This window comes from Thunnus thynnus, chromosome 3, assembly GCF_963924715.1.
Source record: "Thunnus thynnus chromosome 3, fThuThy2.1, whole genome shotgun sequence".
NCBI classification, from domain to species: domain Eukaryota; kingdom Metazoa; phylum Chordata; class Actinopteri; order Scombriformes; family Scombridae; genus Thunnus; species Thunnus thynnus.
In genome coordinates, this window is record NC_089519.1 from 35,512,893 (window position 1) to 35,540,814 (window position 27,922).

The window sequence follows — 27,922 nt, forward strand, 5'->3', positions numbered from 1 at the left end:
TGTTCCTCTCGGATGGTATTTTGGCCGTTGTACTTTTTTATGGCTCCAGAAAGAGACTCAACTAAGAAGCAAAATACTGCAAAGATGCATAAACCGCATCGCACGCTGTTTGCTGTGAATATATAGGCCTATTATGTTTTTAATCTCATGTTGTATTGTGTAGTTAAACTTTTTAAAGACTTTTCCGAGGACTTTTTTGGTTAGTTAGAAGTCCAGTATTCAAACTCTGCAGCCTTTCACTAAATACACCAAGACTGGAACACACACCCCTGCTGTGTGTGTGTGTCCACTACGCGGCCTCAGCTGGTCTGAGACTGGATTCACTCTCCTGAAGAAGTGCTGAACCAGAGACTGCAGCACTTCTCATCTGGCTGTTAACATTTACTTCTGTTGCTACAAACGTTTATTCAGGAAAAACCTATTTTAACATCTTTTTATTCAAATACAAATACAAGTAATTTTGCTGCCTCAGAGAATTAAATGAAGAATCCAAAGACAGAATAATAAATGACTAACTCTACATAATCATAACTGAATTAATGTGATAATAATTAATAAAAACCTGTGGCTGTAAGTCAGCAGCCTAATGAGCCGTCATATCTTTGTAATTTCAGCAGCAGATCTGCCAAAGAAGAAGCAAATAACATAAAGCACAACAAACGTGTAGCTACTGTTACTGTACAGTCATGTAAAGTCTGTTCATCTTCCAGCATCTGTCTCAGCAGTGAGGTTAGCTCTGGCTTTGCCACTGCTAGCAGCCAATGTGGATGTTAGAGCACAGTGTGCTTCTTCTTCTAGTTCTCACTGTGCTCTGCAGCAGTCAGCTCCACCTGCTGTCCATAAAGTGCTTCTGCACCCCGGCCGTTTCAAACCCTGCCCTCCAGCCTTTGGGCCACTCCTCCTCATTGACAGACAGCTTGAAAAGCCAAATGTTGAATGCCAAATGGAAAAGATGAAATTTAAAATGCCAAATGGTAAAGTGAAAATAGGCACCACTGTCACATTTCACTGCAGACAGATGCTGTTAATGAAGGGCAGGCTGTTAAATAATGAAATATAAAACAGAGTGAACTGTTGGCTCACAGATTCAACACTTTTTAACAGATAACAGTACTGTTGTTCAGGAGTTCCCAGATGATATAAATAAAGACAGACCAGAATGATGCTGAGCCAAGCTTTAATCAGAAATGCTTTACAGAATGATGGAGTACAATGACATGAGTACATGAAACCTCCTTTTTCCTTATTTCACTTTACTAAAGTAAATACAGAATGTTACTATAAACTGGTAACTGCATGAAAATGATCAATAACCTTCAGTGATAGTTTCCTATCAGCTCAAAGTGACATGAGGGGTTCAATTCAATGACTCTCTCAATGGTAAGAGAAGGTACAAACACTGCCGGGGTCAGAGGTCACATCCTCTGTGAGTGGTTGGGTGAACTGTAATTTAGGATTCAAGACAAACATACCAAGATACAAATCTGTAGATTAAACAACCACATATCAAACCAGCCAAACATTTATTTATTCTTTTCAGTCTGTGGCTTTTTAATTAGAGTTGAGTCAACACATCTACTCACCCAGCACCAAATCTCTAATTTAATATCATTTATTTTTTAATTTAATGGAATAAATTATAATTGTAAAAATACATTTGTGATCTGTGTAACACCTATAAATAGAAAATTGGAAAACTGAGTTCAAATTTCCAAATGTTATTTTTCATCCATCAGATCAATGTATAATTAAGATTTAGGAACTGTTTTTGAATTTATTTTTTAAATTGATGGATTGTTGGATAGAAAAATGTAAATATGAAAATCTGATAATTTCTGAATAATTCAAACCAATGACAGGAAATTATCTCTAAACTGAGTCAGGTTTACCAGTAAAAATGAAAGTAATGAAAATGCTGAAGAGCAGCTTTGCATAGTGCAGATAATCTTGAGGGTGAGGGTGTTCAGGTTCTAATGAATCCATTTGATCTGAATCACTTTGGTCCCCAGAACTTTTCTACCCTCTGACACCTCTACCTCAACCCCTGCTGTGGCTGGGACAAGTTTATGCATTGTAATCAACGCATTGCTTTTCAACCTCTCCACGGCTGGAGCAGCTAACACACTGAAAACCAGTGTTCGCTTTTGGGTCATAACAGCGAAATACGTTCACAAGACCCCCGATATATTTCCCAATATTCTTGAGGGCTTCTTTTAATTTATCTTCAGCAATGTTCTGCCCTCCTTCGGGCTTGAATACTTTTTCAAACACAAATGCATAATTTGTCCATTTCTTTTGAGTGTCTTCAGTTGGATGAATCTTTTGCTTCTCTATTAGAGTGAGGGTGCTAATCTTGCCAAGGATACTATAATCGCCCCCTTCCTTTGCACAATGTTCATCACATGGAGAGGCAGAAGAGAAGATGACCAACAAATTACCACCCTCAAATTGATTTTGGGCAAGTTTTTTTTTAAGTTCTTCCAAAACACGCCACTCTGCATGTCGTCCACCATATGGTATTGCGGCAACTAGTCTCTTATTACTGTACACTTGACCACCATTAATGTTTTTTATGTCGGCTTCCTTGGGCAGAAACCTTTCCTTTATTTTATATTCAGCATTTTCCTCCTTGTAGATGCTTACAGCCACACTGTAGATTCTGCCTTCGTGTATCCTGTCAAAAAAAACCAACACAACAACAGAAAATGTTGAGTAGAGGGGCATCCTGATGGCCTAACAGCTAAAATCTATACCACATAACTGCAACGTCCCTGGTTCAATTCCAGCCAGGGACCTTCGTTGTCTTTTTCTATCCCCCCACTGCTGCTAAAAGACTTTAACAGTGAGACCATCAGACATTGAGGGTGGTAGAAAAGTTAAACATTCACCTAATGATCCAGTGTGAGGCCATGTAAAGCCTTACTGTAAGTAATTAATACAATTTTAAAGTGGATTCTAAAAGAAACTGGAAACCACTGCAAAGAAGCTAAAGAAACAGTTTCATTAACCTGCAGCAGAACTTTATAGCTGAGCTGTTTGAGTGAAGTCTGACACAAACCCTGATCAAATGTAAAACAGAAGAATATGATGTTGAGACTCTGGTTTCAACCTAGTCTGTTTAATATTAGCAATGTAGCAATGTGTCCTATTTTTGAGGAAAAAATAATCTTCTGAGTAGACCAGCAAATCTTTCTCAACTATGAGAGATAAAATATGAGTGAACAAACAAAAAGATTGTTCAGCCTTCAGAACACATCACATGACCAGACTGGTGAACTGACTGACAGTCTGTCTGAGTAACACTGTTGTTTTAATAGTTGTGTGCAGAGTTAAATATGTTCTGATGCCCAAATAATAGAACAGCATCAAGAAACTTACATTTGCCGTTCATATCATGTTAACAAAGGTTTTAAGTCCAGATCACAGACACTTCAAATAGACACAATATCTATGGTGGAAAGTAACTAAGTACATTTATTCAAGTACTATCCTTAAGTACAATTTTGAGGTACTTGTACTTTACTTGAGTATTTCCATTATTGTTATTGTACTTTTTACTGGACCACATTTATCTTTACTTTTGAAATTATAATTATACATTAAAAAACACACATGTTAAACTTTTAAAATACAACACATTGTTAAAGATGAAACCAGTGGTTTCCAACCTTTTTGTCTTTTGACATCTTACAAAAAGCAGTGTGTAGTCGGGGTCACATTTCACATGTCTATGAGTTGTTAACAGCTCCACCAAATACTGATTTTTCCCTCTAAACTTCTCACATGCTTTCATTTCAATAAATGTTCAAATGATCCAATATTTCAGCAAAAATCAAAGATTAGAGAAAAAGTCCAAAAACTGAAAACAGATTTGTGTATCAGAACTTTGTTTTTTCTTCTTTCCTCTCCCATTAATCATCTCACGACCCCTCAGATTTATCTGCTGACCCTTTGGAGGGCCCCGACCCCTAGGTTGGGAACCACTGGACTAAACTAGCTAACTGTATATAAAGTAGTGTAAACTAGCTCCACCTCCAGCAGCTACAACAGTAACATGCTGCTCTAACACTGATGCTTCACTATTAATAATCTAATGATGTCATATATAATAATATATCAGTCAGAGGGACCAAACCACTACTTTTACTGCAATACTTTAACTACATTTTGTTGCTTATGTAGGATTTCTACGCAGTAAATATATATATATATATATATATATATATATATATATATATATATATATATATATATATATATATATATATATATACATATATATATATATATATACATATATATATATATATATACATATACATATATATATATATATATATATATATATATATATATATATATATATACATATACATATATATATATATATATATATATATATATATACATATATATATATATATATATATTACAGTGCTGCTTACACATTGATGCAACAGTATAATGTTTTCATAATATTTAGTATATATATGTCATGGGGCAGATTTTCTGCTAAATAATTACTTTTACTTTTAATACTTTAAGTAAACTTAACTGATAATACTTCTGTACTTTTACTAAGTTGTATTTTTTAACGTTGTGTATTAGTACTTGTACTCAAGTAATGGATCTGAGTTCTTCTTCCATGACTGCACAACGTAATAATATCAGAAACATTTTTCTGAAACTTAAAAGGATGTTGACTCACTTGAGATTCCTTATCTGTTGTATAAGAGGAGCCAGCTTGTTCTGGTCCACTGCAGCCAAACATCCAGCAGACAGAATGAAGGTCAGTGTCACAGTGATCCACCACAGGTTGGCCATCTGCAAACAAACATTAATAATAGAGCACATTATCATTACTAAGATCCCATTTAGCCACTTTATGCATCTCGGGCTCACATGATAACAGCATCTAAAGTCACATTGAAATTCCCTGCAAATTAGCCCTTGTTCTCTGTGTCTCAAGCAACAGCAACATACATACTGTCATACAGAGTGTGCACCAAGATGTAGTATTTATCTGATGCCTGATTAATTCAACCACTGAATGGTTCATGTGGGTTAGGACGCGACATGACTAAGAGCCTGTGAAGATAATAAAACGTGTCTCACTCATAGTCCGTAAATAGGATTAATTTATGTGCTTGTTAGGTTGTGGATAGTTTTTAGTTTAGCTAGCTGTTATTAGAAACTGCATGGATGCATTAAGAAAGTTAATAGTAAGTTAGATAAGTTAACTGCTGTAAGTAAACTGCTAAAGTGTTCAAGTTAATCTTCTTGTAGCATTTTTGGCATTTACCAAACAGCTTCAGTTGCATTATCAGGGAGAGCTGACCCTGATTTGCATGTATCCTGAGAAGACGGCTGCTATCAGAGACTGTTATTTTTGGCTCCCTCAAACCCCCCCTCCTTTACACCTAAAGCTTGGTGCACTTATCTTCCGTCATATTTTGTTACTTTATTTGATCAAGGCACACCCATATAAACTCTCTGAAATCACAAAAACCCTTTCATTTATAGTTTGCTCATCTTTCTACTGTCCACCAACAGGTTTTTTTCTATGCACTTAATGCACACAAGACTGAATGAAGATTAATGAGTGATTCTTACCAGCACCTGTCATCCACAACAGCTATTATTCTATACTGACAGCCCTTATTTTACTCTGGTGACTCTGTTTAAAGCCATCTGAAGGTGGCATCTATCTGTTCCACCTGCAGTGTTTATGATGATGAATGTTGTCCATTGTTAAGGCACAATTATGCACGCCAGATCCACTGGTAGATTTGTGTGCAACTAGACTGTTGCCAGATATCTACAGAAACCTCCATGTTTATGTGCACATCAAACTTATTGATTATGACTAATCATTCTGTACAGTTTCTGATGCAAATCAACAACTATTTACAACACAGGCAGATGTGTTGGCTGTGATGAGCAACATGTAATAGAGATTGTTCAGGTTAAGTTTTAGGTTATTATTTTAAAACCTCAATTCATTTGTGGATTATTACCAAGATTACAAGTTTGCTGCAATATGAAGATTAAACATTAATTAAAAAGTATTAAACAACTATTTTGATCACAAAATGTCAGAAATTCTATTATTTTTGTATGTGAAAACAGTCAAATCTAGCACATTTAAACTTATAAACTTAACTTATAAAAATATAACATGTAACATATTAGACTATGTTTATAATTCTATTTTCAATTCAGATATGGCACTGCATGAATTTAACTGCAAGTGAGTACTGTATGAATAATTGGGATACTGAGTTAATTCAGGAACTATTATACACAGAAACGTGATGATTACTGGTTCATCAGTGAGCCCAGAGAAGTTATGCCTGATTAATATCAAGAGGGCCTTTTGACCCCTCGTGAAGTTTTAACAACTCCTGTTGGGAACCAGTGGGTTAAACACCTGTTGTTGCCCTGTGTCACATCCTGCCCTTAAACCAGAACACAAACATTTACATTTTCACCTTGCTTGTTAATGTTTCATGCTATAATACACACACAGTATTTAACAAACTCTCACTGTTATTTTTATACCAAGCGTTTCCAGCGTTTGTCTTTTACCTTTGGAAAACGATGTCTGATGGATGCTCTGATGCTCTGTTCGAATTACTAAACTACACTAAACTACAGCAAGCTGAGCAGGGACAACAACTGGTGAGTGAAACATTCATAATTAGTCTTTAGCAACTTAAATTATGGTTATTATAGTACGTTTAAGATTCAGATCTATAATGTGCACTTTACATTTCCAAGAAATTGAGAAGCACCTTCTGTAGCTAAATGGTCACGCCTTTATCTGAAATGTAAAATCATTCAAATTCTTTCATGCAAACATGAAACAGTGAAACTGACAATGAAGAAGGCTTTTGTTTGACCCATTTTACCTAAGAGAGAATAAGAAAAGATAACTCAATGTGTTCATAGAAGCCACATATAGAGACACATCACCAAGAACTCCACCAAGGACTCCCTTCTCAGGGTCTGGGGGTCCTCTCACCCTCTGCCACACACTTAAATAGGCTGAGTCCTACAGTTGGCAGACCCCTCCTCAGGGTCTGGGGGTCCTCTCACCCTCTGCCACACACTTAAATAGGCTGAGTCCTACAGTTGGCAGACCCCTCCTCAGGGTCTGGGGGTCCTCTCACCCTCTGGCACACATTTAAATAGGCTGAATCCTACAGTTGGCAGACCCCTCCTCAGGGTCTGGGGGCTGCCACAGTTAGGCCCGGCCAGAAACCTCTGACCAAGCAATTCAGCCCCTCCCTCCTCTACTCCCCCCACTACACCCTCTCATTATCTACAGTAGAGCTCCGTCACAAACACTTCCTGCAGCTCCTACCCCCTCACCCCCACCCAACTCCCTCTCGAGACACCTTCCTCACTACCACACAGACATACACACCAACACACTCATATGCAAATATTTAGGAACATGAACTTTTCTCATTTGAACCTTCACTTCCTCAGAAACCATCAAGTTGCCCTTTTTTTCTTTCTGGTTGTTTGTTGGTTAATTTCTCTCTTTTTTGTTCTGTTTTGATTATATCTATTATTTTGTGACTCTGTTACCTCCTCTGTCCTGTCTTCCAACACCATGTTTTATATTGTTTTACACTTGTACTGTTATCACTTTATTGAACAAATGAAGAAATTAAACAGGTAAAAAAGAAGTACGTTTACAATTCAGCCTATAATGTGCACTTTACATTTTATATTCAAGGAAACAACAGTGTTTCTTACTTTCTGGATGTAGAAGAAATTAAAATTTCAAAGAAGAAGCACTTTCTGTAGCTAAATGGTCACACCATCGTAAATGTAAAATCATTCAAATTCTTTCATGTAAACATGAAACAGTGAAACTGACAATGAAGAAGGCTTTTGTTTGATCCATTTTATCTAAGAGAGAATGAGAAAAGATAACTCAATGAAGCCACATATAGAGACACATCACCAAGAACTCATCCATATACCTGTAATCCTTCTTAGAGGGTCACTGGGGGCTGCAGCCCCTGTACTGTCTAAACTTTTGACTGCTACTGTATTCAATTTGAAATAAAGTAATGGATACTACAATAAAGTTAAAGTCTTAGTAATATTTTCATTAATACTATTGATTACTATTGTTACTATTGTAGCTGTTGTTATTATTGTTACCATTATTATTATTATTATTGTTATTAAGAGGTGTGGAGGAGATGACGATAATAATTATTATAAATATTATAGGCACGCACATCTGCCAGACACTCTCTCTCCTTCTCACACACTCATTCAACATCTTCCTCCCTCTCCCCCCTCCCCCCTCCCCCTCCACAATACAGCCCACTCTGCACTTCACACCCCCACCCCACACCCCACCACCACCGGCTAGATTACATCTCTACCACAGACCAGTAGCGTCACTGCTTCAGGTTTTATTTACCTGTGGACCACAATATATCCATGAAGTTTTGACTCTACTGCTTTTCTGATTTCCTTTGGTTTCACACACCAGTGCAGTTTGATATCTTTTGTGGTTTCTAGTATGCATGGTGTACTCTGTGTTATATCATAGTGTTGTATAGTTCACTGTGATGTTATATAGTCTAGCAGAATATTTTCTTGTTGTATGATATGTATACAGAGTGTGTAAAGAGGCGGCTAAGCTCAGTGGGACTACACCTGGTAAAGAAAAGGTTCACTTTGTTCTGTTTGACCTACAGAATCCAAACTATGTAAAAGATTATAGTATTATTATTCAGGGATTACCAAATGATTGACATACAGACCAGAATGGATGCTGAGCTAAGCTTTAATCAGAAAAAAAAACAGAGTATTGATAGATTTGCTAATGCGTTACAGAAATACAGAGTACAATGATATAAGTACTGTAAATACTGAGGATAATGAAACCTGTTTTGTTCTTTATTTCAGGTTAAAGTAAACACAATATATGAATATATCAAAGGCAGTGGAGGACACACAGTAGTCAGAGTTGGAACAAATCTTGATTTTGTTACAAATTTGTCTCCACCTTCTGAAGCATAATACCATGAATGTTGCTTCTCAATTTTTTCTACCCTCTTTACTAATCTAGATTATCATTAGGTGTTCATTCCCTTATGATCTTTAACATTAAAATATAACATGGGCGTGAGCATGGTTTATCACATGAACAGAAGCTCTGGGAGTGGTCAGCAGTCCACTACCAGATCAACTCAGAGGGTTCCTAAGTTAAAAAAGTAATAGGGTTAAGGTAATATTATTAAAAATACTGATGGATTTGACGAGTTTATAATATATCAAGTTTTAGTAGAAAGAACTTGTTTAGCCACAGTAAAATAAAGAATATATTTTTTTTAAGTATAGACTTGGTAGCATCATCAACACTGGTGTTAATATTTTGTGAACAATATGTCTTTAGATGGGAGTCATTATATCACTATGAAAAAGTTTGTTTTTAGATTATTATATATTATATTATATATTATTGTATATTTTTATCCATGCTAGCAGTGTGGCTTTATTCGTTCGGTCCACCATTTTGGTCCAGCCAGAAATATCTCAACAGCTATTCAATGAATTACCAACAGACGTGGTGTCTTTCATTATCCCCTGACTTTTCCTCAACCACAACACTGACAATTGTGTTTTTTGTGTGTGTGTGTTTGTTTGTTTTGGGGGTTTTGTTGTTTTTGAAATGTCTCAACAACTACTGGATGAATTGCTATTAATTTTGGTACAGACATTCATGTCCCCCTGAGGATGGATTTAAATATCTTTACTTTTCTTCCAGCGCCATCATCGGGTCAAAATATTAATTTGTCCAACACTTTAGTTTATGACCATGTTCCTGCAAAACTAAATGCTAAGACGCTAAAGTAAGATGGTGAACATGGTAAACATTATAGCTTTGTCATTGTGAGCATGTTAGCATACTGACATTAGCATTAAGCTCAAAGCAGCGCTGTGCTTAAATACACACAGCTGCAAACATGGCAGCAGATTCTTAGTCTTATTATCAGGCACAATGAGTCTGTCTCAGGTTCTAACAAATCTGTTTCTGCTGAATCACAGCTTTATGCCCCCTCCTCTGCCCCGGCCCCCTCCTCTACCTATGCCCCCTCCTCCTCTGCCTTGGCCCCCTCCTCTACCTATGCCCCCTCCTCCTCTGCCTTGGCCCCCTCCTCTACCTATGCCCCCTCCTCCTCTGCCTTGGCCCCCTCCTCTACCTATGCCCCCTCCTCCTCTGCCCCGGCCCCCTCCTCTACCTATGCCCCCTCCTCCTCTGCCTTGGTCCCCTCCTCTACCTATGCCCCCTCCTCCTCTGCCTTGGCCCCCTCCTCTACCTATGCCCCCTCCTCCTCTGCCTTGGCCCCCTCCTCTACCTATGCCCCCTCCTCCTCTGCCTTGGCCCCCTCCTCTACCTATGCCCCCTCCTCCTCTGCCTTGGCCCCCTCCTCTACCTATGCCCCCTCCTCCTCTGCCTTGGCCCCCTCCTCTACCTATGCCCCCTCCTCCTCTGCCTTGGCCCCCTCCTCTACCTATGCCCCCTCCTCCTCTGCCTTGGCCCCCTCCTCCACCTATGCCCCCTCCTCTACCCCAGGCCCTTCCTCCTGTGCCACTGCTACCCTGACCAAAATTACCATTTCTATTGCTTTGTTGAGGCTGTGTGTCATCTGAATAACAATAGGGTCTAACATCCTTGAATGACAGTGGATCATAGCAGCTGGTGCACTGATGTCTGTCACATCGGAATATGTTTTCCAGACCGATTGGACCTTGGTCACCCTTGAAAGTCCCGAGATTCACAAGAGCTCGTCTTCTCTCATATGGATCAGCGGTGGGTTGCTTAGTATCGGTGCTAGAAGTGGAGCGTGGCCTGAATATTTTAGAAAACACGACAGCGTAACTATGCCATTGCTGAATTTGAACTAATCTTTTGAGGATGCTCTTGCCAGCATCCTTAGAGTTCGTGCTTGAACATGTTTTACAAGGGGAGGCATAAACATAGAAAAGCAACATATCGTTATCTTTTTTGGGTAAGTTGATTAAGTTGTCCAAAACACTTGACTCTGCATGAGAATTTCCTCCATTGTCCTGTTTCAGAACTTTAGCTGCAACCACCCTGATGCCGACGTACACATCACCACCGTTGATTGTTTTCCTCACGTCGTCACCCCGGTCACTTGTGAAGACTTTGTCAAGGATTTGGCCCGTGTTCTGGTTCTGGTTCTCTGGGATGCTTACAGCCAGACTGAACATGCCATTTGTTCCGTACCTGCCAAAGGAAAAAACATACACAACATGCCACCATGTATCTTAGATATTTTGGTGCAGAACACAATATGAGTTGTTTGATTTGTAAGGCAGTAACCTAAGTTGACCACTAACTCTGTGGAGACAGGACACAGTAGATCTGAAGCTTCTTCCATTTAAAATTCAAATTTTAAAATTTGTAGAAAAACAAAGGATGGCATGGATCATTTGCTCAACATTAATCTCCTTTGGCAATGTATCTGAATTGACTGAACAAGATTCTTAACATATATATATATATATATATATATACACACACACACACACACACATATATATATATATATATATATTATATATATATTCTATTATACTATAGAACAGTCATCATAAAGTATGAAGTAAAAGGTCTTTTTCAAGTAGTTAATGATTAACAATACAGAGGTTTAAGTGTCATATCTATTTGTTTTATTATATTACCATTAATATAGAAAGCACAATCAATTTTACAACAAAATCAGAGACAGTGTCCCGCCCTAGTGTGGCGGTATGAATACATCCTTAGGTGGCAAAATTCGGTAATGCTTTATCTTACAGGTCTTTTAATTTTAAACTAACTTCCTGGAAATTTTCGGAGTAATTTGCAGGTATTTAATGATTAATTTTTAGGATATTTTACAGAGGATGGTGCAGTTTGGTACAAATTATTTTAAAAACCTCAGAAGTGTTAAGTTGGTTTAGTTGGTAAGTATTCATTCATTATTTTTGGGTTCATATATAGTTGTTAATTTGCAAAAATTCTCGATAAATTAGACTCTTAACTCTTTAACTGACAGAAAACACCTTTCAGTGTGTAGTTTGGTGTGTCAAACTACATATTAGGTTGTTTCTTAAAAACTCTATAATGAGCACATTTCCTGTATAATACCAAGTTACATCCCCTTTCAAAAAATGTCCTAACAATGAACACAGCAGCTACTTTTAGGAAATTATTGAAAAAACCTAATGTGCTAATATGAAGTTTGACACAAAGAACTGCACACTGAAAACTAAAGACTTGTCAAAAGTCGAATTTATCAAGACATTTTGCAAATTAACAACAAACCCAAATATAAAGTGAAATAAATCATTAAATACCTTCAAATTACTCTGAAGATTATCTGAAGGATCTGTAAAATAAAATACCCCAAATTAAAACATTTTCAGCCAATGAATCAAAGGTTAACTCACTTTTTCAAGATGCCATTTACAAATTGTGAAAGCCTGTTCTGGTCCACAGCAGCCAAACTGTTTTCAGCAGACAGGAAGAAGGCCAGCATCACCGTCACCCAGCACAGGCCAGCCATCTGCACACAGAACAAGTTAATGAGCACAATGATGATACTTTTAACAAAAAGTATCCTCATAAACATGAGTAAAACAGGGCTAATTATAATAACAAAAGGAAGTAGTTTAGTAAGTATAGTCTTCTCTGTTATTAAACACAGGATACGTTGCTAACCTACAGTATATAGTTTCAACATTTATTAAATTTTGGCTTTTCATATTTAAATGTAATATATTAAAATGTGCAAAATAAGACACCTTTAAGTTAGAGTTCATTCATTCATGTTCAGTGAGGGTACTGCAAATCTGGAAATATCTGCTGAGAAATTAGGCAATAGTCATTAAAGCCTTAATTTTAGTGAATATCAATAAAGCCATGAAACCGTCTTGTTGTAGTCCAGACCTCTGAACAGACACTAGAGGCAAATGGATAATTATGCACTCTGAGATGAAAGGGGGGCTTGAATTTTCCACCTATTACTTTTGCAGATTGTGCAGCTTATGCAGCAATGAAAAGAAATTAAATACATTTATTCAAGAACTAAAAGTACTTAGGTACAATTTTGAGATACTTGTACTTCACTTATGTATTTCCATTTCATCCCACTTTTTACTCCAGCACATTAATTTGACAGTTGTAGTTACTTTTCAGTTTAACATTTAACACGACAAAAACATATGATGAGCTCATAAAACACAACACATTGTCAAAGATTACATCAGTGGTTCACAACCTTTCTGGCTTTCATACAAACAGTGTCTAGTTGTTGCCCCTTTTCACGTTTCAGATGTCTATGAGTGGTCAGAAGTTCCACCAAAAAAGATATTTCATCTCTAAACTTGGGTTTAGAGGATAATAATATCATTTATTTTATTTAAATATCTGTTCATGGCTCAAATAGTTAAAATGATATTTCACAAGCAAAGTAAAGATGACAGAAAAGTCCCCACAAAAAATATATATTTATGTAGCAATTTTTTCTTCTAACTCCACCTCGACCATCTTCAGCAGTAAAAGAGTACACATCAGTATTATCTAATAATGTCATATATAATATCATCAGTCACAGAGGTACTTTTACTACTGATACTTTTAAGTAAATTTAGCTGGAAGTACTTATGTACTTTTACTTAAATGGGAGTTGAAAGCAGGACTTTTCTTGTAATGCAGTATTTTGTAATTGTTATACTGGTAGGTTTGTTCTCTACACCCCTGCATGTGTGCACATCTCACTACATCTCTTGGAAACCTGCCTTTCTCTGATTCTGAACACTAGTGGGGCAAAAATGTAAAGTTTGGCCTGATGGTGGTGCCAGAGGAAAGGTCTTAATCAGCTAATCTAATTGACTGCACTTAAAGGACGGGTTCACAATTTTTCAAGTCTGTCTTAAAACAACAGTCAGGTGTCCATATGAACAGTGAAAGATGTTTTCCTCGCTGTAATCATTCCTCCTGTTCATACTGGATATTAAAAGATCCTTCAAATGTGCTTTCATTGTAAGTGATGGAGGCCAAAATCCACAGTGTGTCCACACAGTCATTTAAAAGTCTCTGTGAAGCTTCTATTCAGCTTCAGCAGTCTGAGTTAGTCATATCAAGTGGATATCTGACACATTTACAGTCTTTTTAGCATCAAATTCCCTCTTTGTGTTTCCTCGGACAGTGTTTCCCTGTTGAGCTGCAGGTGGAAGTATAGTAACAAAAAGAGGGACTTTGTCACTAAAAAGACTGTAACGTTGAAAGATATCTACTTGATTTGACTCATTTGGACGCTGAAGCTTCATATTAGCTTCAGATAAACTTTTAAATACATTTTTGCACAGAAGGAGGACTGTGGATTTTGTCCTCCATCACTTCCATTGTAAGTGTATTATGAAGGGATCTTCTAATGGTCAGTATGAACAGGAGGAATGATTACAGCAAGAAAAACATGTTTCTCTGTTCATTTGGGCTCCTGACTGTTGTTCTAAGACACACTTGAAAAACTGTGAACCCGTCCTTTAAAGATCGGCTGCACTTAATGCTCAGCTGAGGTTGTCATGTTATGGTATCAACACATCAAAATGCTTACAGTTAGCCCTTCAACATGCTAAAAGGCTGTAATTACACACACTTCACATAGGTGTAGGACTATTAAAAGTCAGCACCAATAGAAAAAGAATGACGCCCGCACACTTACTCCAAAGCCAGTTTTTATTTTAATTCAAATGAACAGCATTTTGATCTGAGTCAGATCGAAATACTGTCCATTTGAATTAAAATGAAAAAATGCTATAATGCTAAGAAGCTAAAGTAGGTTTATCTGTCTTTGGAGTGTCAAATATTCACTGTCTCTTGGCATGAAAAGCACTGAAAAGTTTGTAGCTGTTGTCAGTTTGGATCACAACAGTTACAATGACTTCCAATGTCAACCCAGAGTCCAAAAATGTCAGAATGTGCCAATATATCCAAACCATATAAACTTCTCAAACCATTCCCACAGTATAACCCATTTCTCTGCCATTAAATATAGTATGTTACACACACTCATACTCTCATATACTGCTTCCTTGTCATGCTGTCACCTCCTCATAGAGCCCTGTTGGGTACCCACGGTGTTTATGGATAACATCAAGATCTCTAGATGACAGAATTTCTAAAAATAATGGCAACCACGACCAGTCTGGACTTCCATATGGTTTAATGTGACTTGATAAGTTTTTCTTAAAAAACATTTGATATTTTTGCAAGGTGTCAGGAGATTCCATTAAAGGCCTAAAATTTGCATAATTTGAGTTCTAATTTGCACTTGAGCTTGTTGCTACCATCCTTGTTAGAGTTAAAGTGAAGAGTGAAAATCTTTTACCTCCTTTGCTGGAGAAAGATGCTTGATGGAAGCTGTTCGCTCTGTTTTCTTCTCAGTGTTAGGAGGGACGGTGCTGCAGTGAACACAATAAAGAGGAAGAGGCTTTTTTATAGACGAGAGGTTGACCGTGGCCAAACGCTCAGAGTGGCACCATGCCCTTATTTGAACATATTTTTCAAATATTAGAAAGAAGGAAGAAGACAAGAGAGACATTCTGCAGTTTGATTTAGGAAGTTAAATGACAGAAAATCCTCAATACTCACTAACAGTAAACAGCTACCACCATGTCTTTTCCTTACAAAGTTATAATGGCTAACGTTCTTCAAACAGTTACCTACTTACACAACCAGCAGAAATGCAGCAACATTAGCATTCATTTGGAGTCCAATATTCACTCTCATTTTAGCTCTAATTTAGTCTCCATGAAGGCGCGTTGCATTCACCAAAGAAAGAAAAAATTGGAGGCCTCATCTTGTAATTATGACAAGATCTGATAGTTACGAGAAAATATCTGGATCTTGTAATTATGAGACAAGGTTAAGGTGGTTATCAATCATTGCTGTTTGAGAAGTCAGAGGCATGACAATAATCAACTCATGACACCAAGACTGACACAATTAACTCAATCCTAAACCCTGCTGCTACTGGCCATGTGCCCTTTTTCATCAGTAAAATTAATAACATCTGATCTGTTATTTCACTTCCATCATTTTCTGTCAAAACTGGAAACCTCTCCTCCTCCTCTGCTCCCGTCACCTGTGGAGAACCTCAAGGCTCCATTTTAGGGCCCATTTTATTCACCTTATACATGCTCCCTTTAGGCTTTATCTTCAATCTAACATTGCTATGCAGATGACACTCAGCTATACCCCCCATTAGAACCTGGACATAACAATAATAACACAGTTAGGTCCCTCCTTGACTGCATCCGGGATGTAAAAAATTGGATGGCACAAAACTGTCTTCAGTTAAATGATAGTAAGACAGAAGTGGTTTTATTTGGTCCCTCCAACTCTACTGTGGGGTATAGCCAATCACTTAGGGCCCCTGGTCCCTAACCTTCAAACTCAAGCCAGAAATCTTGGTGTCATTTTCGATCCAGCTGTAAAATTTGACAAACAAATCAACTCTGTTGTCAAAGGTTGTTTTTTCCAGCTAAGATACATCGCCAAACTTAAACAGTTCCTCTCATTTCATGACTTGAAGACTGTCACAAATGCTTTGATTTCCTCTTGACTGGATTGCTGCAATGCTCTTTATTTGGGTATTAGCCAGTCATCCTTGTCTCGCTTACAGCTGGTGCAGAGTGCTGCTGCAAGGCTACTAACTGATACTGTGAAGAGAGACAGCATCACAACTGTACTGGTGTCCCTGCATTGGCTACCAGTCAAGTATAGGACTGAGTTTAAGGTCCTTTTATTTGTTTTTGAAGCTTTACATGGCCTGGTGCCACAGTACTTCTCTGAGCTCCTCTTCCCCCTCTCCAACCCCAGATCTCTCAGATCCTCAGACCAGCTGCTCCTGGCTGTCCCTCGATCGAGACTAAGGGGTAATGGCGACCAGTTTACCTTTTGAAATTAAGTGTTCCCCTTCTGTAGACACTTTTAAGGCTAAACTTAAAACCCACATATTCTCTTGGGCCTTTGAGTGTCCTTAAAGCTTTATGTTTTAATATGATTTGTTTATTTTTGTATGTATATGGGATAGTAATTTTATCTCATCTCTACTCCTTTTTGTTGCTGCTACCTTGTTATGTTGTTTACATTTACTTTTGTTATTTTATTGTACAGCACTTTGGTCAACTCTGCTTGTTTTTAAATGTGCTTTATAAATAAACTTCATTTGATGATTTGATTTGATGACACTATAGTTGATTTTATTTACTTTTATTTTCCTCCTTGGTTGGAAACAATGTGAGATATTAATGTCGCTGAATAATGTGGATGGTAGAATTAGTATGTCAACATTGCACAGGCATCTGAAGTCCTTGGGATCATTCAGGTTGTGCAATGTGCTTCAGTAGTTCTCCACCAACTCCTGAGACTTTGTCTGTCTGCTGTTTAGACGCTGCAGGCAGGTAGTGAACAGTTGGATTGTCAGAGCTTGTTTGCTGAAAACAGCTGCCTGCTGCTGTTTGAAAAGGTTTGAACCACACAGTAAATGTGGCTTAAAACTAAGACTATGAGGCTAAAAAACTCTGCAGAGTTTGCGATAATTCTGCAGTTTTACATAAATGCACAAAATAAGGTAATAGGTGGTAATAATGTGAACACATTTTATTGTACTTAAATGTTTGTTTTTTGCCTACTTGCATATATATGGTCAAAGTAACTTTATTTTTTGACACTTTATGTTGTTTACTGCAGCTGACTTCTCAGAAAAGTCTTTCAGAGAACTTGTGCTGTTTGTTGAGGAAATGTTTTGTGTTTCAGTAAAACCAAACTACCTGTTCATCCTGACTTGCATATAGAACTTGTTGATATAGATATACAGAAGGAAGAGCAGGTCAGTTTACTCCCTTCTACACTTCTGCTGTGAAATGGAGGGTAAATGAGGTAGAAAGAGCAGAGAGATGTAGTTCAAAACACAAACATTTTATAGTTTTATAGAATTTATGTCATTAATGGTGCAGGGAGATTGGATCTTATGAAAGTCAAATCAATCAGAGAATACAATACACTTTGTTAAATGTACAGACAGGTGACATATTAAAGGAAAATTGGTACAGGTCTGAATACTTGACCCCTACAGTGAGGGGATCTGGTGGCTCTGTTATACTGTGGGGGGCATTTTGCCGGCATGATTTGGGTCCACTTGTCCCCTTAGAGTGAAGGGTCACTGCAAATCAATGCAAAGTTGTTGTGAGTGATCAGCTTTATCCTATGATGAAACATTTCTATCCTGATGGGAGTGGTCTCTTCCAGGATGACAATGCCCCAATTCACAGAACACAAGGGGTCACTGAATGGTTTGATGAGTATGAAAATGATGTGAATCATATGCTATGGCCTTCACAGTAATGACTATGAGTTACTATGAGTTATTGAGTCTTGCCCAAACTCTACCTGCCTGTAATCATGTATTTTTTTCTCCAGTTTCTTTGTCACCTTAAAAATTACTTGGTCACATATGTGTCCTTGCTTTTTTGTGCTTTGCAATTGTGATTTCACCCAGTTTCGAAAACTTGGGCCCTCTGCACACTTGTATATTTTCACAGCAGAATTTATGGGAATCTGCCCTGCAGACATCACCATCCTGTAAGCTGCACTGACTGAGAAAAAAATCTTTTTAAACACAAAATTTACATCTGCAGCCCATAACTTGTTTTTTGCTTTTAAAACTGATTTTGTATTTATTTATTTTGACTATTTACTTTGACTGTAAGAAAATGATTTTCTTTCAACCTTGAAAAAAACTTTTTTCAGCAATTTCTTGCTGCCTCTGTGAGAAAATGTTTTGTGTTTTAGGCAGAAAAAACAGTCTGTCTGTTCATCATGACTTGCAGATTAAAGAGATATTTGGCCCAAATGCAGAAGAAAGAGCAGCCTGCTGTCTGTGAGAAGAGGAAGACATTTTTAGAGTGTGGGAACAGAAGTAAATACACAAACACCTCCATGAAAAAAAAACATCTATTGTAGGAAAGGGTAAAAAGTAAAAATGGTGTTTTGGGAAACACTTTATTTTACAGGTCCCTTAATTTTAAACCAATTTCCCAGAAATTTTCTGGGTAATTTGCAGGCATTTATCTGGAAATTTTACAGGGACGATGGTGCAATTTCATACAAATTATCAGAAATGAAAACCAAAAGTTGGTTTAATTAGTAAGTACCCACTCACTGTTTTTGTGTTCATACATTGATATTATTTTGCAAAAAATCTCAAAAAATTAGACTCTTAACAATTCACATATATATATGCATAATATATTAACATATTAGCGTACATGGAACGCCATAACCATGTGGCTGGCATAGTGCACAAGAACATCTGCACTGAGTATGGGCTGGAAGTCCCAAGTTCAGAGTGGAAGACACCTCCTAAGGTGGTTGAGAATGACCAAGCTAAGATGCTAAGGGCTGAAAGAGGAGAAAAGATGTGGGGAGTAAAGGCAACAGTGGTGCCAGTGGTAATGGGAGCACTGGGGGCTGTGACCCACAAACTGGGAGAGTGGCTCCAGCAGATTCAAAATACAACATCTGAGGTCTGTCCAGAAGAGCACAGTCCTAGGAACAGCTAAGATACAGCACAGAACCCTCAAACTCCCAGCAGGCCTCTGGTAGAGGACCCGAGCTTGAGGAAGACATACCACCACCACCACCATATATATAGATAGATAGATATTAATCTTTTACTTAAAACTGAACTATCCACAGTTACCGATGTTGTTGTAAAGCATAATATACAGTGTTGTAGGATGTTACATTATCTTGGCCACACAGACACTGTTAATGACACTTCACCTGCTGAAGAAAAATAAAGACTCTGAGTTTAAACTTTGGCTCCCTACAGTGGTTGCATTCAATAAGATCCTCTGGCAGACAGACAGCAGTGTGAAATGATGATTATCATACTGAGATTTGAACATGATTGACATACATACACACCAAAATGGATGCTGAGCCAAGCCTTACTGAGAACAAGACAGAACATAAAAAGCTTTAGTCATAATTGTACAGTAATTGTTGCACTCGTTGTCTCCTCTAACTCCACTATTAGTAATTAGCAGAAACACCCTCATGTACAGTAAATACAAAAAGACATTTATGCACAGTTACAGACTTTTGGCACATTTTCTTAAATAAAAAAAACAGTGTACTGTTGTATTTTTGCTGGTATTGACCATTTTCAAACAATTCAATAAATCAGTAGAAACTGTAGAGATTAGATAATAATCACATGAAATGAATATTTTGAGGGGGGAAATATTAGTATAATATTATTATGTCATAATGATTGAAATACCCAGTAAACTATTCTTTCTGTTTCTGCTTCTGTCACTTGTTTTCAGACTGGATTGTCCCCAGTCTGGTTTACAAAAAAGACCATTTTCTACCTGCTCTATATCAATTTAACATACGGTGACTAATTTCATATCAGAGATATTGGAAATTCCCTTTTGGAAACCAAGTAGATCAAATAAATGTATGGCTGGACAAGTTTTTCACACTTGAAACATGTTTTTCTTGCTGTAATCATTCCTCCTGTTCATACTGACCATTAGAAGATCCCTTCATAATGCACTTACAATGGAAGTGATGGAGGACAAAATCCACAGTCCTCCTTCTGTGCAAAAATGTATTTAAAAGTTTATCTGAAGCTAATATGAAGCTTCAGCATCCAAATGAGTCAAATCAAGTAGATATCTTTCAACGTTACAGTCTTTTTAGTGCCAAAATCCCTCTTTTTGTTACTATACTTCCACCACAGCTCAACAGGGAAACACCCCCTCGGCCCCTCCGCTGCCACTGCCCACATCTGGCCCACTGCCACCTGATCACCAATATTGTTGCTTTGTTTGCCTCAGTCACCCTGACCACTTCCGTCTTGATGAGGCTGTATGAATGAGCTGGATGGCAAGTTGTGGCTGGGGCCAAGTTATGGATCATTTGAAAAACAAAACTGTGCAACTTCATTGTTGCTGGAGCAGCTCCTGCACTGTTGTCTGTTACAACGGAATATATTATTCAGACCGATCGACCCTAAGTGACCCCTGTATCTCCCAAGTCGCTCAAGGGATCCACGTAGATCATCCTCAGGTATGAGTCCATCACGGGGTTTGAATACATCAGAAAACACAACAGCATAATTAGTCCAATTCAGAATCTGATTTATGCTTTCAAGGATGTTAAAACGACTTGATTCACTCGTACATCTTTTATCACATGGGGAAGCAAGAACATAGAAAAGCAGCAAATCCTGCTTGTTATCTTTGCGGTTGACCAAGGTGTTAAAGCGCTGTAGAGTACGATACTCTGCATGATCAGCTCTTTTGTCCTTAACTGCCCCAGAGCACCAACTCTCAACATCAGCCCAGGTCTTAACTGTTCTCGGACACTTATTCAGAACATCAGGCCATTGCACACGTCCTCTAGGACACTGCCTCAAAACATTGCGCCATCTAAGAACTGTGGCTGCAACCATCCTCTCGCTGGTATACACCTCACAATCTACAATTGTCTTCCTCACTTGGTCACCATCGTCAGTGACTTTACTGATATCATACATTTTCTTGTCACTGTTGTATGGGATGCTTACAGCCAGACTAAACATGGGGTAGTTTCTGTGAAAGGAAACAGACACACAAAATGTTAACCAGGTGTCCATTTAAAACTGCACATCTATAAAGTATAGAAAGTTAGATGGATGGACGTATCGGTTGATCAATCAAACCAAACTAAAGTGTCAATATGTCATTTTGAACATCAAACAGAAGAAACTGAAATTTTGAAACATTGAATATCACAGTTAATCTTGTAGCTGGCATATGGAGAATCATAGTGGGCATACACTCTGTAATGTCAGTCTCTGTGCTTGTACATGTTATTATCTTCGTCTTATCTGTTAGTTTCTTCTTCTGTCTCTTTGCTATAAGGCATGTTGTAACTCTTGTTTTCCATAAGTGCTATTTCATTATTTACTGACCTTCCATTCTCGTAGCTTGGTGTAAACCTGCCAAAGGAAACAGATAGAAAATGTTACTGAGTATGTTTGATCATTTGATACAGAACAAAAGTTCAGAAAGTTCCTTGGATTGAAGGATGCACTGATCATTAAATTTGTCAGAAACAGGTTGAATATTACACGACAGCCCAGTGAAATATATTAAAATGTGTAATATAAATGTAGAAAAAATCAGCCCAGCTGCATCTACACACAGTTCAACCTCTCTCTCTATATATTAGGAATATAGAATTCTGTCATTTTGAATCAGGAAACCAATTGAAGACAAAAACAATTTGTTCTCTGCTGCAGAGATTTTTCTACTTTATATTATTTACTGTTGTTGTTAATAAATATTTAAATGGACAAAATTTTTCTCTTGCTCGGTTTTTTAAATTTAAATTTTTCTTTTCATGTAATCTTCTACACCCCTGCACCATTTTTAATTATATGCAATAAGAAGCTGCTCTTTTTATGTCTTAATCGGTTGCATGTTTTCATACAAAAGGAGCTTTACACAAAACTTTATCAGAGCTGAATATTTGATGACTTTAGTCTCATACATTTTATGTAGTCTTGATTTGGGTGTTTATAGTGGTCATTTACATTTGAAGGGTTGTAAATCTAGTTCTTCAAATAAATTGTAGCACACCACCGTCAACTTTAGTTAAATAAAACATAATTTCCCAACAACAAACTTTTGGCTGGTGAAAATGCTGAGTGGCTAATAACTTTGTGAAGGGTCATCATATACTCAGGGTCATATTATGTTCAAGCCTGCAAGGTTGTCCCTCTATATATTCTACAGAAAGTCAACTCACCTGTTCAGGATCTCATCTACAATTCTTCGAAGTTGTTTCTGGCGCACAGCAGCCAAACTGTTTCCAGCAGACAGCAACACGGCCAGTGTTACAGCCATCCAGTGCAGGCCAGCCATCTGAGTGTATTTAACAAACAGCATCAGCACAGAAGATTAAAATCAGAGATAATAATATGATTCACCACCATATGTCACCTGCCAACTTTATAGTTCTTAAGTAGACCTAAAGATATTTGTGACATTTGCGGTCTTAGTTTTCTTTAAGTCTTAATCCTTAGCCTGGAAAACCTGCACTGAATATATTATTATATATGAGCGTTTTGGTTGTTACCTCAGTCCCTCCAGGATTTCAGCCAAAATTGCTTGATTTTGCAGTGGCTTTTCCAAAAAAAGAAAAGCCACTAAAAAGTTGTGAAATAATTTGTAATGATTTATGTGCTTTTTTCAGTAAAATTTGGGGAATTGTTTTTTTAAACGACTACCAATGAAGAGTCATATGTAATCACTTCCTTCGATAAAAAGCATAGTACATATCATACAAACAACTATATGTCAGTGCTTATTTTTCAATTTATTCTCTGAGCACAAGAACCATGGTCTCAAAGTTATTTAAAAATACTACTAAATAAAATACTGTACTTGAGTTGCCTTTATCGTTTATTCTTTGCGCTTTTGCTTCTTTCGACCTTGAAAGAAAAACTTTTAGTGATTTCTTGCTGCCTCTGTGAGAAAATGTTTTGTTTTTTAGGCAATAAAACCAGGTCTGTCTGTTCATCGTGACTTTCAGATTAAAGATGTAGATTTTGGCCAAAATGCAGAAGAAAGAGCAGCCTGCTGTCTGTGAGAAGAGGAAGACATTTTTAGAGTGTGGGAACAGATGTAAATACACAAACACCTTTAAAAAAAAACAACAACAACTATTTTTCATATTGCGGGAAAAGGTGAAAAAGAAAAAAATGGCATTTTGAGTAACACTTTATTCTGCAGGTCCCTTAATTTTACACTAATTTCCCTGAAATTTTCTGGGTAATTTGCGGGTATTTAATGGTTATTTTTTGGACATTTTACAAAGGGTTGTACAATTTGGTGTTAAGTTGATTTAGTCATTATCTTTGGGTTCATACATGGATGTTTGATTCTGAACAATTTTTTAACTGACAGACGTTTTGTGTGTTAAACGATATATTAGCATATTAGGCTTTTTTAAATTCTTTTCTGCAATTTTTCTAAAAGCAGCTGCTATTAATTCTTAGGATCATTTCTTTGAAAGGGTTAATCTTCGTTAATCTCTGCTAATCTTAGTTATTTACAAATTAGTTAGTTACAAATTAACTTCTATATATGAACCCAAATATAATTAATGTGCAATCATCAAGTAAAGCACCTTAACACTTTTTTCAATATTATAATTTCTACCAAACTGCACCACCCTCTCTGTAAAATGTACTAAAAATTAACCGTTAAATACCTTAAAATTCCTCAGAAAATGTCCAGGAAATTAGTATAAAATCAAAGGATCTGTATAATAAAGTTTACAGGTTATTAAATGTTTTTAAGATTTTTTTTAAACTTAAAATTGAACCATTCATAGTTTCTGATGTTGGTGTAGATCCAAATATACAGCGTTGTAGGATGTTACATTATCTTGGCCACACAGACACTGTTAACAACACTTCACCTGCTGAAGAAAAATAAAGACTCTGAGTTTAAACTTTTGGCTCCCTCAAGTGGTTGCATTCAAAAAGATCCTCTGGCAGACAGACAGCAGTGTGGTCTGCAATTCACCCAACATCAGGCAAAGTTATGCCTGATTAAAATCAAGAGGGTCTTGCAACCACCTGTGAAGTTTTAACAACCCCTGTTGGGGGGTCAGGACCCCCAAGCTGGGGACCAGTGGGTTAGACACCTGTTGTTGCCCTGTGTCACATCCTGCTCTTAAAACAGAACACAAACATTTACATTTTCACCTTGCTTGCTACTGTTTCATTCTATAATACACATACAGTATTTTACAAACTCTCACTGTCATTTTCATACCAAAATCCAATCTGTTATCCTCCAGCGTTTGTCTTTTACCTTTGGAGAACGATGTCTGATGGATGCTCTGAAGTCGTCCACTTCTTCTGTTTTCTTCTCAGTGTTTGAAGGTAAAGTGTTGCTGCAATGAACACAGTCAGAAAGAACAGACACTTTTAAAGAGAAGAGGAGGACTATGGTCAAACCCTTTAGAGTGGTGCTATGCCCTTATTTGAACATTCAAATTCTTGACTTTCAATTTAGAGCAAAGATCAGAGAAAATTCCACATGAAAAATACATATTTCTGTAGCAGTTTTTTCTTTTTCTAACTCCACCTCGACCATCTTCAACAGTAAAAGAGTACACATCAATATTATCTAATAATGGCATATGTAATATCATCAGTCACAGAGGTACTTTTATTGCTGATACTTTTAAGTAAATAAAGCTGTAAGTACTTATGTACTTTTACTTAAATGGGATTTGAAAGCAGGACTTTTACTTATAATTCAGAATTTTGTTTTATTTTATTTAGTTGTTGCACTGATACTTTTACTTAAGTAAAGGATCTAAATACTTCTTCCACCATTGAGGTCCTAGCAGAAAACGTTTTCTCATGTTGATCCATCCATCAGCCACACCCCATCAGTTCTTCTGGTTTGTTCTCTACACCCCTGCATGTGTGCGCATTTCACTACAACGTCACTTGGAAACCTGACTTTCTCTGATTCTGAACACTAGTGGGGCAAAAATGTAAAGTTTGGCCTGATGGTGGTGCCAGAGGAAAGGCCATAATCAGCTAATCTGATCAACTGCACTTAAAGGACGAGTTCACAATTTTTCAAGTGTGTCTTGAAACAACAGTCAGGTGTCCATGTGAACAGTGAAAGATGTTTTCCTCGCTGTAATCATTCCTCCTGTTCATACTGGATATTAAAAGATCCTTCAAATGTTCTTTCAATGGAAGTGATGGAGGCCAAAATCCACAGTGTGTCCACACAGTCATTTAAAAGTTGATGTGAAGCTTATATGAGGCCTCAGCAGTCTGAGTTAGTCATATCAAGTGGATATCTGACACATTTACAGTCTTTTTAGCATCAAATTCCCTCTTTGTGTTTCCTCGGACAGTGTTTCCCTGTTGAGCTGCGGTGGAAGTATAGTAACAAAAAGAGGGACTTTGGCACTAAAAAGACCGTAACGTTGAAAGATATCTACTTGATTTGACTCATTTGGACGCTGAAGCTTCATATTAGCTTCAGATAAACTTTTAAATACGTTTTTTGCACAGATATATGCTATTGTAACATGTACACACACTTGAAGGGAAATTACAGTTTTTTTTGTTTGTTTTTTACTTATTTTTTTGGCCCCCATCACTTACATTGTAAGTGCATTATGAAGGGATCTTCTAATGGTCAGTATGAACAGGAGGAATGATTACAGCAAGAAAAACATGTTTCTCTGTTCATTTGGGCTCCTGACTGTTGTTTTAAGACACACTTGAAAAACTGTGAACCCATCCTTTAAAGATTGGCTGCACTTAATGCTCAGCTGAGGTTGTCATGTTATGGTATCAGCACATCAAAATGCTTACAGTTAGCCCTTCAACATGCTAAAAGGCTCTAATTATACGCACTTCACGTAGGTGTAGGACTGTTAAAGGACAGCACCAATAGAAAAAGAATGACGCCCTCACACTTACTCCAAAGCCAGTTTTTATTTTAATTAAAATGAACAGCGTTTTGATCTGAGTCAGATCGAAATACTGTCCATTTGAATTAAAATGAAAAAATGCTAAGATGATAAATGCTAAAGTAGGTTTATCTGTCTTTGGAGTGTCAAATATTCACTGTCTCTTGGCATGAAAAGCACTGAAAATGTCAACCCAGAGTCCAAAAATGTCAGAATGTGCCAATATATCCAAACCATATAAACTTCTCAAACCATTCCCACAGCATAACCCATTTCTCTGCCATTAAATATAGTATGTTACACACACTCATACTCTCATATACTGCTTCCTTGTCATGCTGTCACCTCCTCATAGAGCCCTGTTGGGTACCCACGGTGTGTGTGGATAACATCAAGATCTCTAGATGACAGGATTTTTAAAAATAATAGCAACCATGGCCAGTCTGGACTTCCATACAGTTTAATGTGACTTAATGAATTTTTCTTAAAAAACATTTGAAATTTTTGCAAGGTGTCAGGAGACTCCATTAAAGGCCTAAAAGTTGCATAATTTGAGCTCTAATTTGCACTTGAGCTTGTTGCTACCATCCTCTTTAGAGTTAAGATAAATACAGTAAAGTGAAAATCTTTTACCTCCTTTGCTGGAGAAAGATGTCTGATGGAAGCTGTTCACTGTTCACAGTGTTAGGAGGGACGGTGCTGCAGTGAACACAATAAAGAGGAAGGGGCTTTTTTATAGAGAAGAGGTTGACCGTGGCCAAACGCTCAGAGAGACACCATGCCCTTATTTGAACATATTTTTCAAATATTAGAAAGAAGGAAGAAGACAGAGAGACATTCTGCAGTTTGATTTAGGAAGTTAAATGACAGAAAAACCTCAATACTCACTAACAGTAAATAGCTACCACCATGTCTTTTCCTTACAGTTGTAATGGCTAACGTTCTACATGCAAACAGTTAGCTACTCACACAACCAGCAGAAATGCAGCAACATTAGCATTCATTTGGAGTCCAATATTCACTCTCATTTTAGCTCTAATTTTGTCTTCATGAAGACGCATTGCATTCACCAAAGAAAGAAAAAACTGGAGGCCTCATCTTGTAATTATGAAAAGATCTGATAGTTATGAGAAAATATCCGGAGCTTGTAATTATGAGACAAAGTTAAGGTGGTTATGAATCATTGCTGTTTGAGAAGTCAGAGGCATTACAATAATTAACTCATGACACCAAGACTGACACAATTAACTCAATCCTAAACCCTGCTGCTACTGGCCCTGTGCCCTTTTTCATCAG

The 27,922-nt window shown here is 37.3% G+C and overlaps 2 long non-coding RNA genes across 3 annotated transcripts; both read right to left on the reverse strand.

Annotated features, from left to right (window-relative positions):
- Nucleotides 1-1,160: 1,160 nt before the first annotated feature.
- LOC137180279 (uncharacterized) lies at nt 1,161-27,276 on the reverse strand. Of its 2 annotated transcripts, XR_010927941.1 has the most exons (4): nt 27,260-27,276; nt 24,994-25,075; nt 4,709-4,824; nt 1,161-2,674 (listed from the first exon to the last, which is right to left on the reverse strand). It is a non-coding gene; the product is annotated as an uncharacterized lncRNA (long non-coding RNA). The 2 variants fall into 2 exon arrangements; XR_010927940.1 differs by lacking the exon at nt 27,260-27,276 and having other exon boundaries at nt 24,994-25,099.
- On the reverse strand, nt 19,820-23,145 carry LOC137180613 (uncharacterized). The gene is made up of 3 exons (XR_010928025.1): nt 22,919-23,145; nt 22,080-22,106; nt 19,820-21,717 (listed from the first exon to the last, which is right to left on the reverse strand). It is a non-coding gene; the product is annotated as an uncharacterized lncRNA (long non-coding RNA).
- Nucleotides 27,277-27,922: the final 646 nt, after the last annotated feature.